This window comes from Diabrotica virgifera, chromosome 2 (assembly GCF_917563875.1).
Source record: "Diabrotica virgifera virgifera chromosome 2, PGI_DIABVI_V3a".
Taxonomy (NCBI): domain Eukaryota; kingdom Metazoa; phylum Arthropoda; class Insecta; order Coleoptera; family Chrysomelidae; genus Diabrotica; species Diabrotica virgifera.
In genome coordinates this window covers 256,530,512-256,551,333 of record NC_065444.1, presented here as the reverse complement: position 1 = coordinate 256,551,333, position 20,822 = coordinate 256,530,512, and the positions used below count along the sequence as shown (strand labels likewise).

Below are 20,822 nucleotides of genomic sequence, written 5' to 3'. Positions count from 1 at the left end.
CTGTATTAGAGCAATCTGTCATTAGATAAAAATGCTCATCAAAATTAGGTGACATCATAACCGGAGCGCTCGTTAAAGCATCTTTAACGCGCCTAAAAGCTTCGTCAGCCTCAGGAGTCCAAGTAATGGTCTGTCCCTTTTTCCTGTTCTTCAAAAGATCAGTAAGAGGTGACAACAAAGTAGAGTAGGACGGTACAAATCGCCGATAATAGCCACACATTCCCAATATCCTACGGACTTGGGTGGTGGTCTTTGGTATAGGAAAATTTTTGATAGCAACTATTTTCTCAGGATCAGTCCTCAGCCCCTGGTTATCCACAACATAACCCAAGAACTTAAGACTAGGGCGACAAAACTGACATTTATCCAGATTGACCGTTAGATTAGCTTCCTTAAGACGTAAAAATAACTTATCTAAAATTTCCATATGAAGGGAAAAATCAGGAGTGACAACCAAAATATCGTCTAAATAATAGAAAACATAGGGCTCTAACGGTGGACCAATGACTAAATCCATCAGACGACACATTGTCTGAGGAGCAGAAACAAGACCGAAAGGCATGGTGACAAACTGGAATAATCCTTTACCACTGACAGCAAAAGCAGTATACTTCTTGCTCTCTTCACTCAGTGGGATCTGTAGGAAGGCCTTAGACAAATCAATAGAAGAGATGTATTTGGCATTCTGAAGTTTGCTCAAAATCACATCTATTCTGGGGATAGGATAAGCATCCCTGTTAGTTGTGATACTGTTTAGTTTTCGACCGTCAAAGCAGATCCTGAAGGATCCATCCTTCTTCTTCGTTAACCAGAGCGGAGAACAGTAGGACGATGTTGAAGGTTCTATGATATTTAAAGCAAGCATCGAATCTACTTCCTTTTCTAAATCTGCCTGCCAGGCTTGAGGTATGGGGTACTGATATAATCTGAAAGGAGTGGGATTTCCCACTTCGATAGTGTGAGAGATTAACGACGTACGACCTAGTTTGTCTTTTGAAGAAAGAGTAGTAAATTTAGAGATCATACTCTCTAATTGCCTTTGTTCAGAGCTTGATAAACTAGCAAAATCGTGAATAGCACTAAGGGTAGATAAATTAAATTCAGATATGGAAAAAGAAAAATCAGAACAACTTAAGGTACTATTGAAAGCATTGAAAAAGTCCATACCTAAAATTATAGAATTCTGCACGGAAGGAATAACATAAAATGTAATTTCCCTACATAAATCTGCCACTGTGATTTTAATTTGGAGTTTGCCCGTAATGGACTGAACTGTACCATCTGCAGTAGATACTTGCAAAGATGAAATGGGCATAATGGGAATACTAGAATTTTTCAATAAATTTAACGAATGTGCCCCTATCAATGAAATATTAGAGCCACTATCTAACAAAGCTAAACACGATTGTCCTAAAATTTGAATAGGAAGATATGGCCTATTATCATTTTGTTTCCTAACTAATAACGAATTAATATCTAGATCTAAAGTATTTGGTTGTCTACAACCGTTATATGGAACTAACCCAGACGTATCATCATCATTAACAAAACTAGAATCTAATATAGATAATGGAACCACATTACTATCACAATTATTATTGTTACGTTGAACACTACCAATCAAAGAAGCGTTTGTAAATGACCATCTGTGATCATTTGAATCAAGCGAATCTAACGTATTATCTATAGAAATAAATTTCTGGTTTAATTTTGTTTTGTGGTGTGTGCTGCTTTCTTGAACGACACCCCTTTCCCTTTTCGTGAAGATGGGTTTGGGTTGCTGGATGTGCTTGGTCCAGCAGTTTCGTTTGACGATGGGGTTTGATTCCCTGATTGGATGTTGGACGGAGAAACGTTCAGGGGACGGACCTCCGACGTGTCGTTTCCCGAACACTTAGAACAGTTTCTTTTAAGGGTGTTCTCTCGGCCACAACCATGGCAGAAAATACGATTTTGAGGAATCCCACAATTGTAAAATGGGTGACCAGGCTGATCACAATTCCAGCAGACAAGAGAACTAACAACCGAAACATTATGTTCATGACCCTTATTTAGCCAAGAACGTTGCCTAAAGGAAGTTGGCTGAGAAGAAGAGTTAGAAGAGGATCGAGATGTGGATGGAGGTTGAGAAGACCAGGATAACGTTTCCTCCAAACGTTTGCATTTTATAGTAAGGTCATCAATGTTCTGAATGTCCATAAGAGCTAATTGTTGATGATAAAAGGGCAATAGACATTTAAGGATGATTTTAATTTTAGCTAAATCTGACAAAGGAGTGTCTAAACGACTACACATACCTAATATAGTATTAATAAACATAGTAACAGATTCCCCAGGTTTCTGCTTATGATTCTTAATTTGATCTAATAAATCATCCTGGAATGAATACGGAAGAAAATCCGACTTCAACTTTTTAATCAGATCAGACCAACAAGAAAAATTACCCCTGTTATTCATAAACCATGTAAAAGCGGTCCCGGTGAACAACTCAGCAGAAGCAGCAAACAAATCCTCTTCAGAAACACCTCTAGATATTCGAAGACATTCAACCCTTTCTAAAAATGACATCACATCAGTGTGCTGTTTTTCACCTGAAAATGAAATACCCCATTTGTGTACTTGAACAGGTTTGGAGTACGTAAAGCTAGGTACATTGACTGAAGCATTAGGAGTAGAGGTAGCAATGGGGTTAACTCTAGAATCAAGTTCACCCTCTAGTGTTAATATTTTAAGAGAAACAGACCTCTTGAACGGTTCCTGTTCTTCAGAAGGACAGTGTAGCAAGTGTACACGGGCAGAAATATGGCCTAGACGAGATGTTAATCGCGCATACTCTGTATCCTTTACAGTTCCCCTAAACTTTTCGATTTTTTTAGACAAGCTGTCCAATGTTTCAGTGATTCCTTTTTGTTGTTCCTCAAAAGGAAGGGATACAGCTGAAATTTGGAGAAAACTTCTATTGCCAGCTTCTTGTTTCAAAGCACCTCTCAAAAGATTGCGTTTTTTATCGACAGTTGTCGACTCCTCTGGCATTATGTCCCGAATCTTTAATTCATAATCCAATTCATCCACCAGAAGATGTTCAGCTTTAAAAGCACACATGATGAGAGCAAAGTTATTGACAAATAGTCCAAAGAACAGAAATATGAAAAATATGAAAATATGAAAGTTTGCACGCAAAATATATATAATATAAACCGAGAAAATATCAGCAACACACCAACAAAATCAAAATAGCCAGCAAAAAAAAAAAAATATATATATAATGCAGTATATAATCTAATAAATAAGATCAAATAAATATATAAGATCAAATAAATGGATAAATAATCCAATAAATATTGTATACTCAAGTAAACCTACTACCTAAATACTGGAAGTAAATTTTTTTATTTATATGTAACTTACCACCACTCTAGAAAAAATATATATCTATAATAATAATAATAATAATCAACACTTAGTTGTACCTCCAACTATACCACTATTGACTGAAGAAATAAAATTGTTATATGAATTATATTATTAATAGCAATATTAAATATAAGTTCCCAATAAAAATTCAAAATCTAACCCAGAATGTAAGCTGCACAAACATATACTATAATGAGGTCCCAAAATATAAACAAAAATCAAAACAGCGTTTAAGAATACCTGATATGTATCAGAAATTAAAAATAAAATAAATAAGTAACAATATGTGTATAGGATACCAAACGGAAATAACAAAGAGATTTCAGATAAAAGAGAAGAATTGACCTAAATGAATACTGTCTCAGACCAAAAATAAAGCCCCACGTTGGGCGCCAATGTAACAACTAGCTGATGATTTTCTGTTGGAGTGAATGAAAAGGGAGTGGTAAACTCCAACAGAAGTAGTAAAAAGAAGAAGATCTACTTAATGTAGCCAAAGGACAAAAATGTGTGGCTTCTCCGTTGAAGAAGCTGGAGTAACTAAAATACAACTTTGTAGTAGTATTTGTATGGAAGGATGCCAAGACAAAGAATATCGAATTGATACAGGACTAGAGATGAGAAATCATTAATAGATAGATATAACTTGAATGGCTAGCTAAATATGTATGAGAAGGGCCACTTGACACTCAAGGAAGGATTCGGCCAATTTGCACGGCTATTTTTGGCCAGACAATAGATTAAAGGAAGTGACAATGATGGCTCGAAAAGAAGATATGAAGATAATGTTCAGAAAATAGATAGAGTAAATATAATAATATACTGAAAATAGAATGAATTTTTGGGCGCCAGAAGAAGGATAACTAGGTTAACGCTCTTCCAGGTATTCTACGCTGCTATAGAGTATGTTAAATTTGTAGTACAAGTATGTGAAAAGTTATTAAAGATTATTAAATTATAAAATATACTACTAAAAATAAAGGAGTAATAAGAAAAAAAAAATCACAATAAATGTATATTTATTGAATGTAACTACTAGATCTTTTTAACAATCTCTGAGTTAGGACAAGTAACTAGTGTGTAACTCTAACATGACAGGAAAAAGTGATACTAGTGAAAGTCAATTACAAAATCATCATACAACTATGATCTAAGAATACTCTTTATAAGGTTAGAAAAACTGACTACGGGTACCTCTAATACAGGAAGTACAACTTACAACTAGGTTAGTAGAACCCTCACCAAATAATAATTGTACGTTTATAATACGTACACCTTAATTAAATACTACCTGATACTATATATAACATATAAATACCTCACTGTGAGTGGGACAGGCACAAGCCTTATTGAATAAATAAACCTACGAGTGGATACACAGATCCTTTTCCTAACTCGTGGTTTATAATAGTAATAATAACAAGTGAAACCAAAAACTAATCTGAGGGATTAGAATCCAGAAGTTCATATGAATTTAATAAATTAAAGTTAAAGTTAAATAAAGTTAATAAGTTAAAGTTAAGTAAAGTTAATAAGTTCAAGTTAAATAAAGTTAATAATTACAATTTTTGACTAATATGTGAAGTTAATTTTTAAAAATTTAATTAAACATATACTAAAATAATGGAATGAGTTTAAATAATTATACAAAAGTGGAACACAGCCTAAAAATAATCAAGATAAGAGTACCGACTACTATTATCAGGGAAAATATCTGAGCTCAGAAATTTATACCTTTATAGATTGCAGAGTGTTGGGGAACGCTATCAATTAAATATTATGTTGTAAAGAAAAAAAAACCTATAAAAAATATAAAGCAGGAAAAATGTGTGTGCAATTGAACTATAAAAAAAAATGTACTAAATATCACAAAACCAGTCTGTCTTTAATAAGAGCACAGTAAATGTTCCCAAACAAACCACTCTTTCCTAATCTTGAAGTTGATGTAATGAGCACCCAAGGGTGCTAACTCTCGCTAGCAGCTGTCCTGCTGGAGGTACAGGAGAGGAAGACTAGTAGAAAGCAGCTGAAGGTACTCAAAACTGTTGGAAAGCAGCTGGAGGTACTCAAAAAAAGAAAATGTGGAAATAATCCAGGCTGGTCGCCTATTGATTGTTTCTCTCTGTGTGGTCTGGCCTTGGTGTTGTTGTAGGGTGGCTTTAAGATTTCATGGTAGGTGCTAAAAAAAACACAGTGTGGTGTTACTACCAATCTACCAATGTCAAAAAAAAAGAAGCAAGAGATACGAGGAGGTGTTTTTATTCCTATGGGAATAAGAAGAAATAGGTCATTAAGTCCAAAAACTTGAATGACTAGACAGCTTGACCTTTTATCAAGTTGCTATCAGATGACCTTGGTCAAATAACACAAGTAATTTCCAATTGAAATACAAAATATAATTACTGTGAAAGAATATTTTATTATAATATATACACCGGTATATAGATATATTATACAAGGATGAAATATAGTAAGACTAAGCGATGGATACTTATTTGATCATCGTTCAAAAGATAGGAGTTCTGTAGACTTGAAAGGAATATAAAAAATGGAGTTTAAATTAGCTCTATTTTCCAACTGGAAGCACAAATTAACAACGAATATTGAATTATCTCTAGATGAGTTTGATCCATGAAAATAAAACATAAAAACCATGAAAATAGACTATGTGAAACTTAGTTAGCAAATGTCAAGGACTTCCAAAATGGCTGAATAAAATACTTAATAAAATGTGTATTTACCGGGGTAGAACTCATTGGATATAGTATGCTCTAAAATTCTTCAAATCCACTGCTGCTGGATAACTTCACTATACTTTTATTGTAATATTTAATCAATTTGGAACTGAGAATTAGAGGTGAATAATTGAGTCTAATGACCCCGCACACTACGATTCAGACCGAACACTCGAGAAACAATGGCAATCCAAGGCTCACGTTCACAGCTGAATCCTTCGTACCCCTCTACTAAGCATTGGCTGTCAAAGTGGGGAAACCAATGTTGCCACGTTTTAAATGTGACGTCATCAAGCATTTAAAAATTCTGAGATGGGTTTAAGTTCTATTTGAATAAACATTGAAAGAAAATAATTCTGAAAATAATTAAATAATATTTTGGATAGTTAAATAATATCTTCCCATCAATAATCGATTCTATAAGGGGCGGAACGTCACACTCAGAAAATCGTGACTGAACTTCTGCATAATATCTCCCGGTCTACTAGTTAAATACTGTAAAGTTGATAATTATCAACCTAAGTAAAACTATGGTTACCACAATTACGTTACGACTATTGCTAGTAAATTTACTTATTTGAAAACTGATTAATTCAAAATTCATTCAAATCTTTTGCAAATAAAGAATATTTAGTCGGACATTAAACCATTGACCTCAAGCGTTATTATCCTTATAATACTCTTGGCACCTTATAACTATTTCAGGGACTTTTGGCTCTCGGTAATAATGTAATATTTCATTCTGCGTTTTTGAATTTTTCAAAAATACTTATATATTAGTTTTTTCAGGATTAAAAAAAAATAATACCTTTAAAAAGTGTAGGACCCAAATTTTGCGCCTACGCTCTTAAATAATATTAACGTATTATACATTTTTGTAATCAGTATTTCAAAAGCTTTTAAATGAGGTGTCACATGATGTACAATTAAAAAAAATCAAAGTTCTTACTGTCATCTGAAGAGGGATCGCGTTCGAAACATGGATGCTATAATATACTATGATTATTTTTTAAAAATCGACCTGTCCGAGCGTTTTGCGGATGTGCTAAAATAAATAAGTTAATAGAGGGGAACTTATTCCAGCGCACTGTATATTCGCTAATAGCTGACAAAGCAGATATTGTTAGTAAAGAAAAAGTTTACTTATCCCTATCATTATTTAACTAAAAAATAAACGTTAACTTCTGATAAAAGGTACATTAATCTTAAATAAACAACATCGGTCTGATCGTTTCAGAAAGTTACTAGACACCCAACGATATTGAATGTATAATACCTTTCTTAGAATTTATAATAATATTCGTATATTTACTGTTCATTTTTATTAAGGTTAGTACCAACTTATCTTAGAATTTTTTTCAATTTTGTAGTACATATTTTTATACATTTATCTATATGTTCCGGACAATAACGTAAATCCGGTCAATGACGTTATTGACCGGCCAATATCAACAATGGCCTGTTGAATTAGTCATTTTCGACAATGGCTGGATATTAATGTTATTGTCCATATGGACTAGACATTGACGATAATTTTTCTATCATTGTCCGGCCAATGTCAACAATGCCCGTTGTTAATCGGTCAGTGTTGAAATTTTGACTAAATGCTAGGTTATGTTTATTATTTGCTTCATTTCTCTTCTCGTGCTGAAATTAATCGTAGTAAATCTATGTAAAAAAGTGTTACAAAATGCCATGGTTCACTATCTTGTCAAAATAAAAATGATTAGCCTTCAAAAGCTATTTTAAATAAAAAATAATACAAATTGTTTGTGAGAACGTCTCTCTTTTTATTTACTACAAAAAATAATACATCTTGCATAATTTTATTTACTTATCAACATTGGCCACTTGCTTCTGGCCACTGTCGTTATTGACCGGTTATTGATAAAAACTCTAATTTTAAGTTATTTTTTTAAAACATTGGCCAATAGCTAATCTTATTGTCCTTAAAGGCCGGACATTGTCGGTAATAACCAGGGAAAATGGACATTCACGACAATGCCCGGTCTTTAACGCCAATGTCAAATTTACATCATTGTCCGTAAAATATATACATTTTAATCTTAAACTTACGAAAATACAATGAAAAATCTTTTTCCACCTACCTCTACCGAAAGTATACTTTTCCGGACCTGATTGTAGGGAGCAAAGTTGTACTTTTCCTCCCTAGGGAGGAAAATATTTTTCCTCCCTAGGGAGGAAAAGTAAAAGTGACGTCATGGTATTTCATTCATGAAATATAACTTATTGACGCCCTGTACAATATCTATTTTTTATTACGTAAGTATCTATACATTTTAACGTTTATTTAAAAACACTCTGTATTTTGCAGAATGGTAAAAAACAGTAAATTTTTATTCTGATTTAACAATGTTTACATTAATAATTTGACTTATATTTGACAGTTGACAGTTATATTGTACCTACTTGTTTGTTTTAGTTCTAATAAATTTTGTTGGTTAGTTACATAAATAAATTAAGTAAAAATGCAAAAAATGACTTGTTATTTGAGGAAGGTGGAAAAACCATATGTATAACATGGGAGTAAAGTGCCTTTTCCTCCCTTGAATGATTACTGCCCTCCGCTACGCGTCGGGCAGTAAACTTCATTCTCGGGAGGAAAACTAGCACTTTCCTCCCTTGTTATACAAATAGCTATTATCTGTATATATCTGAAAAATCTTTTATCTATATATTATATTAGCCATCACAATTTTGATAAAGGTACATATTTTTTCATCATAGTTTTTACTCCATAATAGGTATAGTGTTTTCATTGACTTAAGCCACATGATTGTAATTGATGTTTTCAATTTGTTTTTTCCTCTTAATGTATATATGTTTTATGTTTTTATGACCCCATGTTTAATTTCTGGGACGACAAAATGGCACGTCACCTCGGTCTGTCTTTTTTATTTTATTCGTTATATTTTCTTCTATTCCTACTATCCTCTTATTAAGATTGTTTTGGTTTTCATTCTTTATTCCACACTTGCTCAGTTGTTTTCTCTCTATTCTGTTAAGTAGAGTGCAAAGCTGATGTAATTATATACCTACTGTATAATAACATCAGGGACAAAATTATGGAATAAATTTGTTTTTTCGAGAATGTGCGATTTTGGAAAAAAACCCGAAATAAGTCGATTTTTATTTTTAAATTATGATTTTTTGGAATAATACATCATACTAGTGACGTTATCCAACTGGGCGTGATGACGTAATCAATGATTTTTTTTAATGAGAATAGGGGCCGTGTGATAAGCCATTTGAAATGTTCTAATACTGGCCAGTCGTACTGGGCCAGTAACATAAACATTAACATAATTATTTATACTTATAGCGTGGAAAAAATAATTTTTTAATTAAATTAACTGATATAACAAGAAATATATATGTAATTTATCAAATTATTTCTCTCTTTCTACCCTTCCTTATATTTCCTCTGTCTGACTTTTTTCTTTTTTGTAATATTCTTTGTTTCGTCAATTTTCCTTGCTGGTCTACTAGGTTTCATTCTCATCAGATGTCCATACCAGATTAGTTGTCTCTTTATTATTTTTTTCATTATTGGTTCTTGTTTAGTTATCCCTCTTATTGCCTCATTTCTTATTCTATCCCATTTGGTCTTTCCGGCTATAGCACGTAAATGTCTCATCTCAATTGCATTTATCCTACTATTGTGCTTTTTCTTTAAAGTCCAATTTTCGCTCGTAATACAGTATCGTCGGTATCACAATCGTATTATAGATTTTAGTTTTTGTTTCGTGGGACAATTCTTTTTTCCTCAGAACTGGCGCTAGTGCGTAGTACAGTTTGTTTGATTTTTTAGTTGTCATCATTCCCTCCAGTTTTACCTATTTTTACGTTTGATACTTCCTATATTACTTCTTCTCTACTTATTTGCTCTAATTCTTTGTTCTCGTTATCTTGATATGTTTCATTTCCATCGTCTATTGTTTCATTTCTAAATTTGTTTTTATAGTATTCTTTCCATATTTTAGCTGTCTGTTCCGGATTTGTCTGGATTTGGTTTGTTGTATCCCTTACGGCTGTTATTTCTTTATGTTATCCTTTCTTCATATGTCTGATTGTTGTCCAGATGCTTCTATTATTTGTTACATAGTTTTCCTGTAATTCTTCTCCAAACTCTTCCCACGTCTTTGTTTTTGCTTGTCTTATGGTGTTTTTCGCTAATAGTCTCAGCCTTTTGTATTCTTCTTTATCTTCTTCCAGCTCGGTTTCAATATATTTTTTCCATGCTATTTTTTTTTCTTCACTGCTGTTTTAACTTCATTGTTCCACCATCTCGTCCTTTTATGGTGTTTGTTTTAATCTACTCTGATTCCACATATTTCTATATTGCTGTAGACTTTATGTCTACTTTAAAGGCGTTCCATCTTCCCTCCAGTATCCATGCCTCTTTTTGGTTTTCTAGTTGTCTTAATCTTCTATTTGTTTCTTTTTTCTAACGTTCTCGCACCTGTTCTAATTTGAGCTTATTTACTTTTACTCTTTGGTAATCTTTTCTTTCCACCTCCTGTATTTTTTCATCCTCGAGTTAAGCAGTAACCATCCTGTGCTGTGTAGCTAGTTCCGGTTCCTTTTCAGTTAAGATGTTATGTAAGTATTTTATATTCTAGGTTTCTCGTATAATCTATGTAATCTATCAAACTTTTCGCTCTTCTCTCTTCCGCCACGAACGTATATTTGTCTTCCCATGTATATTATTATAACCAGGACCGATTTTCATCAGACAAAACAAACATTTTTTCACTTTGAGTGAGTTCTTTACCAAGAAATGAACAGTACTGTACATAATTTAGATGTACTGTGCATATGTATTTCGTGTTTTTGCCATTATAATGGATGTTATCTGTAATTATACCGTTTTTTATTAATTTTTCTCATATTCTCCGGCTAACCCGGAATTTCGATAACCCGGATCGGCCGCGATCCCGACTAATCCGACTTATCGAGATTCCACTGTACACTTTATTGCTGCCAGAAAAATGGATGCCTCTAAATAGTTGGTTAAAGGTCAGACTAAACCATTTCCTTAGATTTCGTAACCAGGAGTTTTGTCTTTTTCCTAAATCTCTTCAACCTTTTATTTTGCCCTCTATAATCAAACGCAGCAGACTATAATGAAGACCTCTTACTATATGACTGACATATTCAGGCTTCCGCCCTTTAATTGTCTGTATAATTTCTTCCCTCTTATTAACCCTATCAAGCAACTCAATTTTGCTAATTTTGTCGAGACATGATATTCTTCGATCAGACTAACGCACAAAAGCCTCCAATTTCTTAATCTCTAATTGCTTGAATGTCCAGGCCTCAGATCCATAGAGCAAAGTTGTAAAAACGTAGCAGCGTAACAACCTTATCCTCAGATCCATTCTTAGGTCTTTGCTACATAATAAATGTTTCAGTTTCACAAATTTTGACGTTGATATTTCTATACGGCTTTAATCTCTTGTGTTTGTACTGCGTTTTGACTGACCAAGATATTTGTATTTGTCTACCCCTTCTATCTGGATATTAATAATATGGAATGTCATGTCGTCTGTTAAATATTTTGTAATGACCATGAATTTTGTTTTTTAAGTTCATTTTATAAACTTTTTCTACAGCCGTTCCAGTATATTTGTCAGATTTTGTAGAGTTAAAATACTTAAATATGACAGTGTCATAGGCATTTCTTCTATTAGTAAGGATTTCACCATTTATGATCATCCCACCTTTACACTCTACTAAAGCTTCCTGGAAGACGGCTTCGCTATATACAGGGTGTTTGGTAAAAAATGGGCCATAGCTTAACCTTAGATTGCTGAGGTTAAAATAAGTCGATTTAAGCTAACTTACCTTAGTACGAAAGTTGATGATAACAGAAATACAGAGTGTCAAAGTTAAACTTTTATTCTATTAATTTTTGAATATTTCCTGACAGATATGAGATAACAACACGAAATTTGGTAAGTGGGGTTTTTTTAGGACGATAAACCTAAATTTTCTACCAAAAATTATATATTACCAAGAGTGCGCCACATACGTCTTTCAGCGCTCATTTAATACGTTCAATTTTTTTATCCCCCACTCTACATCATTTTAAGATCAAAACTCTTATTCCTATATTATATATACGTAAAAAAATATAAAAAAATATGACATACTTCACCTTGTCATGCAAGGTAAGATAAAGGGAAAAAGAGGTGTGGGCCTCCGTACAACTTCTTGGCTTAAAAACCTACGCCAATGGTTTGGGAAAACTACCAATGAACTATTTCGTGCGGCTGTAAATAAGACAATGATTGTCAATATGCTGGGCAACATGAGAGTCAACGATCGACAAGCGGTCTCGGAAGAAGAAGAAGAAGAAAAAAGGTATACCATATTTATCTCGCTAAACTCAACCATTTTCGAGATAAACGTATTTTAATTCTACTATACAAATTTCAATTTTTTGAATTTCACTGTAGTTACCTACTAAAAACCATTTGACATATCCTTGTCATACTTGAAGAAAAAAGGTATACCATATTTATCTCGCTAAACTCAACCATTTTCGAGATAAACGTATTTTAATTCTACTATACAAATTTCAATTTTTTGAATTTCACTGTAGTTACCTACTAAAAACCATTTGACATATCCTTGTCATACTTGACAGGTAGTGTAAGTATTTAACACCCTACTAAATTGTATTAACAAACGTTTCTGGCTACTACCAGAGGCGTACGACGGGGGAAAGTGAATTCTTCCCAAAATTCTACGCCACTGACAGAATTGATATTTTAGTGCAATTTTTGTATTCTCCAATACTTTCTATGTAAATATTCACTTCATTCGTAACGATAAAGTCATCAGTTTTCGAGATATTTGAAGTTAAAAACGAAGGGGTATAATACATTAATCAAATTAACGGTGCCGTTTCATTTTTAATATCAAATATCCCGTAAACTAATGACTTTATCGCTACGAATGAACAGTATGTTATTTTTATGTTATGCCACAGAGGCATACGACGGAGGAAAGTGAATTCTTCGAAAAATGCTACGCCACTGACAGAATTTGCTATTTTAGTGCCATTTTTGTATTCTCCAAAAACTTTCTATGTAAATAATATACTCTTCATTCGTAACGATAAAGTCATCAGTTTAAAATTTTTGATCTTAAAATTATGTAGAGTGGTGGATAAAAAAAATTCTTCTCTCCTTCTTCTTCTTCTTCTTCTTCTTCTTCTTCTTCTTCTTCTTCTTCTTCTTCTTCTTCTTTTTGTATATTCATGACTCTGTCCGTTTTTTCAATGTGCCTCTAATAAGTTGTCGTTCCATCTTTAGGTAGTCGGCAAGGTTAGCAACCTACCAATCGGAAAAAGTCTTCCCATATATCAAAGTTTTTCCGGCTTTTTTCATACGCGGGATCCAGACCTAATATATTAAACAGCAGTGGTGACAATATAATTATACAGCCCTGTCTTATAGGCGAAGCAACGAATCACTAAAAAGCACAAAACCTAGAAATTTTGTACATTAAGATGAATCGTCATTCGTCATGCAACTTTTTGCATTCGATTCGAGAATTATGTATTTGATGTTCGAGAAGGAGTTTTTAAAAAAGTATTTTATTTTCAAAATATAAATCAAAAATGTGAAACAACAGAAGTGTTAAACAAAACTGAACAAAGTTAAGCAAAAGTTGAATACAAGTAACAAAAAGCTATTATGATATGAAAGTCCCATATTATGATATGAAAGATTTATAAGGTATTATTGCGCAGATTCTAGTATCCTAGAATCTGCAGAATACAGTGGCGTAACTCCTCCCTCACTGAGTCCGAAAAATAATGGAGTTGTTTTTGGGATGCTGGTTGCTGGTTGCTGGATCTTCTTCTTCAAAGCCGGAATCTTCTTGTAATTCTATTTCATTCTCGTTCCGTTGCTTTGGTCTTCTTTGTTTAATAATATATAGAATTATCAGGATTAGGATAACTGCTATGACTGAGGTTGTCACTAATGGAGTTGTATGCAATGTAGTATTTGTTTCTCTTATTGGTACTAATTGTTTCGCCATATTATTAATTGCGAAAAGATTTTCAAAATCAATTTTGGTAATATTATGGCTTTGGAATTTTCGTAGATTTTCTGTAGAAAAATATTTTATTTTTGGTAAAATTAGAGCTTTTCCTCTGTGTATTTTGATATTATTGAATTTCAATTGATTGATTGTCACTTCACAATTTTCTGGTATACTGATGAGAGATGGACTGTGGACTTCGAAAATTTGGTCTCTCTTGCACTTTGATTGGACTCGTTCAGATGTGGATGGCATTATCAATACTTCATTATTGGTTACTTGTTCGATAATGGATTCTTGAAGAGTGACTTCTGTGGTAAAACATTGGGTTGAACTTTGACCATTGAGGAATCGTAAGGTACAATTGTCTTGTAGTATGGTGTCTTCTTTACAATAATATATTTCTTCTAAAATTGGGCATTCGTCTTTTTCTAGGTGCATTTCGTCGGAGGTTCGTGCCAAATAAGGGTATGTGGGAGTATACATTTTGTTCTTTTGGATTATTGTGTATATATGATAAAAATCAAGGACTTTTGGTTTTAGGATAGGTATGTGAGTAGCAAAGATCAGTTTTGAACTTGAAAAAGTTACTTGTGTCCCTAGTAGCATGTAATATGTTAAAATATTTGTAAATTTTGGGATTTGAGAAGGTTGATAAATACTGTGCAAATATTCAATCATAATTCCGTTTGCTAAATTCTCAATAAAATCTATCATATTTTGACAATCTAAATTTATCTGATTTATGGTACCTCGAAAAGTAATATAATTTCCTAAACTATTTATAGTGTTTTGGATTTCTAATTGGAATTTCTGTAAGTTACGTTGCAGTTTTTCTTGGTTTTTCCAAAGTGTCGATAAAGATTTGTTGTAGTGATCGATTAGTTTTTTATACAAAGATATTTGTAAGTTCGTCTCATGGATAATATGTTTGTGATTATTTTCCAGGACTTCTATCGCTTTATCATATCTATCTCCATCATCTGAATCTAAGTTTCCAAATAAATATTTATTAAATTTACCTATGCCATCAATTAGGCCTCTTTTTGACCGAATATGGGGATAGATATTTTCTAATTTTTTGTCTAATGTATTAATCAAAACTTCTGTTCTTTCTAACATGTTTTCTGCCAATCCATGGTGTGAAATAGGATTTGAGGCATTAACTTTTACTACACTAGTTTTTATTATTTGATAATTATTTTTAAGAGATTCTACTTGCCTAACTATTTCGTTTAAGTTAATATAATGGATAAATGTATGTTTACTATAAATTAATCTACATGTGCCTAATTTAATTGGAGTAAAAGGTTTTCAAGGGGCGTTATGTTGATATCGATGTCATCTCCTTTAACCTAGTGATACGTCCGGTATATCACTTGTATCAGAGTCAACACGATTATCGTCTTCATTTTGTTGAACCTGCAAAAAGTTTTTTCTATTAGATCTTGGTTTGCGAACTGTGCTTTTGTGATAAACCCCTTTATCAGTCTGTAATGTCAGCTTATCAGCTTTAAGAATAGTTGTTTGTTTAAACTTAGGAAGTGCCTTACTGCGGTTTCCTGTCTTAATATAGGCTTTGTCTTCATTTGTGTATTCATCAGATTCTGACCTCGATAAATTGCGTTTATCTATCTGCTGAGTTTTCACGTTGGCATTCCTTTCGTGCATTTTCCCGTATAATATCTTGCATTGTTCTTTATGATTTTGCACATATTGTGATAAAATAAGATGATCATTGTTATCGAATGGATCTGGGTTATTTATATGCCCTTTTATAATTTCGAACGGCGTAAATTTAGTTACAGAATGAATGGAATTATTATATGATAATATACAATGTTTCATTAATTGTTCAACTGACATGTCTTTATTTGTTTCTTTAAGGCATCTAAAATGTTCTATTAAGGAAGAATGAAAGCGTTCTACCGGAGAATTCGAATTACTATTTTTGGGAGTGGTAAAATGTAATTCTATTTTATGTAATTTGCAAAAATCTTCTAAGTCATAATTTTTGAATTCAGTGCCGGAGTCAGTTGTTATTTTATAGGGTAATCCATGATGTGTGATATAATTTAATAAACCATCGACTATTGAAATTCCACTAATGCTGGGAATTTGATATGCTTGTCCGTATCGAGAAAATGTGTCGATTATTGTAAGAAATGGTGTATTGGATATTCTAAATACATCCATGTGAATACGATCAAATGGCTTAGAAGCCGTTGGCGTAAGATTAAATTTAATGACTGGTGGGTTTCTATCATATTTATTTTTTAAACAAACTTCACAATTATTGACATACTGTTCTATATCTTCTGACATATTGGGCCAGTAGTATCGTGAACTTAATGACATTTTTAGCTCATTCATGCCACGATGTCCTTTTTTATAAACATGATAATAATTAAGTTTTTCTTTCTGTTCGTCGGTAGTCTCAATATCATCTAATATTTTCGTACAGTGTACAAATTTAAATGCAGAATTTTTAAAATAATTTTGTAATGAAACTACAAATGTTTCAGGTGATAGCGGTGCTCTAAAATACAAAGCGTATAATTTTCTTGGGTCTATATAATCTTTTACAAAATTTATTATTCCTTTTTGCAGATCTCTTTGAGGAAAAATAACAAATAGTCTTGTGTTGTCGAATATCTTTTCTCTTTTAGTTTTTATTTCGTTAATTTCTCCATAAGCTAGTAAAATTTGGTTCTTGTATAAGTTCAAGGCTCGATCTGCTATTGGTATGCTAAGAATTGGATTTTCGGCTGAAGTATGTACTGTATTTCCTTCGCTATCTTCGTTTTCACTTTGATTAATATCTGGAGGTCTAATTTGTACATCAGATATTACGTTTATCCTTTTTTCTTGTTCACATTTGTCTTTTAATGTTTCAGAAATGTCTTCATTACTTAGCTCAGGTAAATAAAGTTCATTTGGATCAAATAATTGATCGGTACTTTCCTGATTTGGAATTGATAAGTTTTCTATCTCTTTTTGTATTATTTCATCTTTAACATGTCGTTTATTTGTCTGCTAACTTCTTTCTTATAAACTTCAGGATATTTATAGTTTCTTGTATAAAATGGGGTATCATTAGTTAAATCTATTTTATGCTTTATTTTAATCGTAAAACCTAGGGCGTTCCGAGTTTGTATAAACAATATCTATCCTTATTACATAATTTACTTATGGCTTCGTATTCTTCGTTGCAATGATATTCCTTGAAGTTTGGTCTAGAAAATTTTCATGATTATATATATTTCTTTTATTTTCATTATATCTTCGATATGTTCTTCTCGTATTTTTGTTATATCGTCTATATATTCTTCTTTTATTTCCATTATACCTTCTATCATTATTATTATAATATCTTCTTCCATTATCGTTATATTTACCATAATTTTGATTATATATTCCTTCATTATAATTATTATACCCTCTATATGTTCTGCTTTTATTTCCATTATTTCTTCTATGTTGATTTTTATTGTATCTTCTCTTCTTATTATTATACATTTCTTCTCTTATATTAATACTCGTTATTTTGTGGTGATATATATTAATCGGTATCATTACATTGTTGTTATAAATTAGTTTATTAGTTAAATCTATAACTAAATTCATTCTCATCATATCTTCTAATCCTAAGATTCTATCAAAATATTCGTGAAAATCATATAGGACATAATTGATATAAAAGTCACTTCCGAATTCTGGAAATGCTGGTATTTCGGCTTGATATTTGATAGTCTTACTATTAAGAACAGTTTTTATATCTACATTTGACTGGTAGATGCAATTAGGAAAATATTTTTTTGCAATACTTGGTCGTAGAAAGGACCTGGCACTACCGGTATCAATCAATAATTTTATTTTTGAATTTCCTACTTCAATATATGGTAGGGGATTATTGAAATATATTTCTGTTGACGGTTTTCTTTCCAATGCTTCCATATAAAAATTTTGATCATCATCATACTCAGGATTTCTAAAATAGTCAAATTGACTAGTATGTTGAGGCTCTCTTGAATTAATATTTTCGTTTTGATAATTATTTGTGTATAGCTCTTCAGCTATAGTATCGGGAATTCTTCTTGGGAAATAATTTTTTCGATAATTATTGTATCTATTGGAATTTGATCTAGAGTTTGAATTTAATGTATTTCTGGATGCTATTTCCATCGGTTGTGGCTTAGGCAACCTATCACTAGAAATTCGGTTGGACCTGAAGACATTACTTTCTGGTCGAAAATTTGTGGAACGATTCTGAGATGTGGAATGATTTTCAAAATGTCTAGGTCCTGAAGGATTTTGGTTTTGATAACCTTGATTACGATTAAAATAATTAGAATTGAAAGGGTTTTGATTTTGATAAGTAAAGTTTGGATATGTTTGGTATTGATGTGTGGGGTTCGAACTTAGGGGTCGATAATAGTTGTTAGGCTGAGTTTGCCTGTTAGATTGATTAAAAGAATTGGGTGGCTTAAAATTATGATTATTTCTTGGAAAATTATTACTGTAATGTCCATATAAATTTTCAAAATTATGAAACTCGTCTACATATGCAATGGCATCTTCAAGAGAATTTGGTTTCTTAAGGTGCATATTATTTTTAAGAACACCTGTACATCCCGCAATAAAAGTGTTTAGTGCGATCTTGTCACAATGGTTAATTTGGCATACTTTATCTGCAAGTTCTATACTAGTATCGTTACTTATTCTTTGGGCTACATTACTTCTTAAGAGTTGTATCCTTGTTCCAAAATTATGGAGGCTTTCATTCTTATATGGTTTTGTTCGTGTTAGTTCTTGCATTAAGCAGTCTAAATCATGTCTATCTGCGAAGCATTGTTGTAATGCTTTCTTTATACTATCCCATGTAGTTAATTCCATGCGATTTCCTACTAGTGCTTCTGCCTTGCCAACTAGTTTATCCTGTATGCATTCCAAAATATGTTTATTTAAATCTGCATCCTTATATACAGTATATGTTCTCATTAATTCGTCGCATCTTGAGATAAATTTGTTCAGATTATTAGAATCTCCGTCGTAGGGTCTAATATTTTTTAGTTTTGATTTGAGAAAATCCCAATTAAGGGGAGTTTGTGTTTGAGCTTGAGCTGCAGTAGCCATATTGTCCGATAAAATATAAATTCAAAATATCTAACACAATTGTGGGTAAGCAAATATGTAAATAAATAAAAATATATATGCAATATAAATATTTTTCAAATATTTCAAAAAATTATTCAATAAAATTCAATATTTGCAACAGTATAAAAATATATCAAAAATGTACCAGAAATGTATCAAAAATGTATTCTTTTTCAAAATTCAAAAATTAATCTATCTTTCCTCACAAAGATATGAAAGGAAAGGCGAAAAGGAAAGGCACTTACAGTTATCTGGAGCACCTGGTTCTCTTCTCCGAACTTTTGCTTCTTCTGGAACTCTGCTTCTCGCTGGATACCACTGTAGGGTAGAGATTCTTTCGATACGCGCTGCGATGTAAAAACACCAAAGACCGAAAAAGTTCTATCACTGTAATGCGTAAAATTGTCTTTTCCGATCCCGCACGTATCCTACTGACTGCGCCAATTATGTATTTGATGTTCGAGAAAGAGTTTTTAAAAAAGTATTTTATTTTCAAAATATAAATCAAAATGTGAAACAACAGAAGTGTTAAACAAACTGAACTAAGTTAAGCAAAAGTTGAATACAAGTAGCAAAAAGTTATTATGATATGAAAGTCCCTCTATTTATAAGGTATTATTGCGCAGATTCTAGTATCCTAGAATCTGCAGAATCCAGTGGCGTAACTCGGGATCTGATTTAATCCCTATTTAAATTTCCGTCAGAGAATCGTAAAACGATGTTTAAGAGGTGTAAATATTCTCTTAAACTTAAGAATATGGTATTTAGCATCCTACAATCATGTTATCACGGCATAGTATACGCATTTTGTGGGTATAAATCGAGTGTTTTCTAAGAAAAACAGAAAAGGTAATAAATGAGTCGACTTCAGGTAATTCTCGAAAAGATATGACAGCAAGTGTGGGGGAATATTCTGTGTCGAATTAAAAAATTTTAGAATTTTTTCGTTTGGACAAAAATGTGTTTAAATAGACACATAATATTCACGTTTCTTTAAAAATATGCAAAATTTGGTAAAGTTCTTAAATATGCGAAATATGCAAGCAATATGCATTTAGCATAAAATCCGCTCCCTAAATTAATAAATATACCTTTTATGAAGGAATTTTTTAATAAAAAATCATGACACGAAAAACAGTTTCAGAACAAAAAATTTAAGTAAAATACTTTATTCCCTAAAAGGGCTACATCACAGACGCAGAACTAGTTTTCGATCTGATTACAGATCATCATCAGTGCTGATAGGATGCTGACATGCTAAGCCACCAAAATTCTCCGATGTATGCCAATTTGTAACACTATACTCTGGGCATTGTGATTTGGAAAGATTAAGAATTTACAAATCAAAGAAAAACTGGGAGAGAAGTTATTAAAGAGACTAATAAAAAATCATAGCATGTCAGCATACTGTCAGCACTAATGTTGATCTGTAATCAG

At 32.3% G+C, this 20,822-nt stretch overlaps 1 protein-coding gene across 2 annotated transcripts in view; it reads left to right on the top strand.

The window, feature by feature from the left end:
- Nucleotides 1-7,326: 7,326 nt before the first annotated feature.
- Nucleotides 7,327-20,822, top strand: part of LOC126879849 (chaoptin-like) — a 331,796-nt gene continuing 318,300 nt past the window's right edge. The window contains exon 1 of one of the 2 annotated variants that reach the window (XM_050643148.1): nt 7,327-7,478. The gene's annotated coding sequence lies outside the window, so the exon portion shown is untranslated. The remainder of the gene's footprint in view (nt 7,479-20,822) is intronic. The other variant, XM_050643149.1, reaches the window with a different exon arrangement.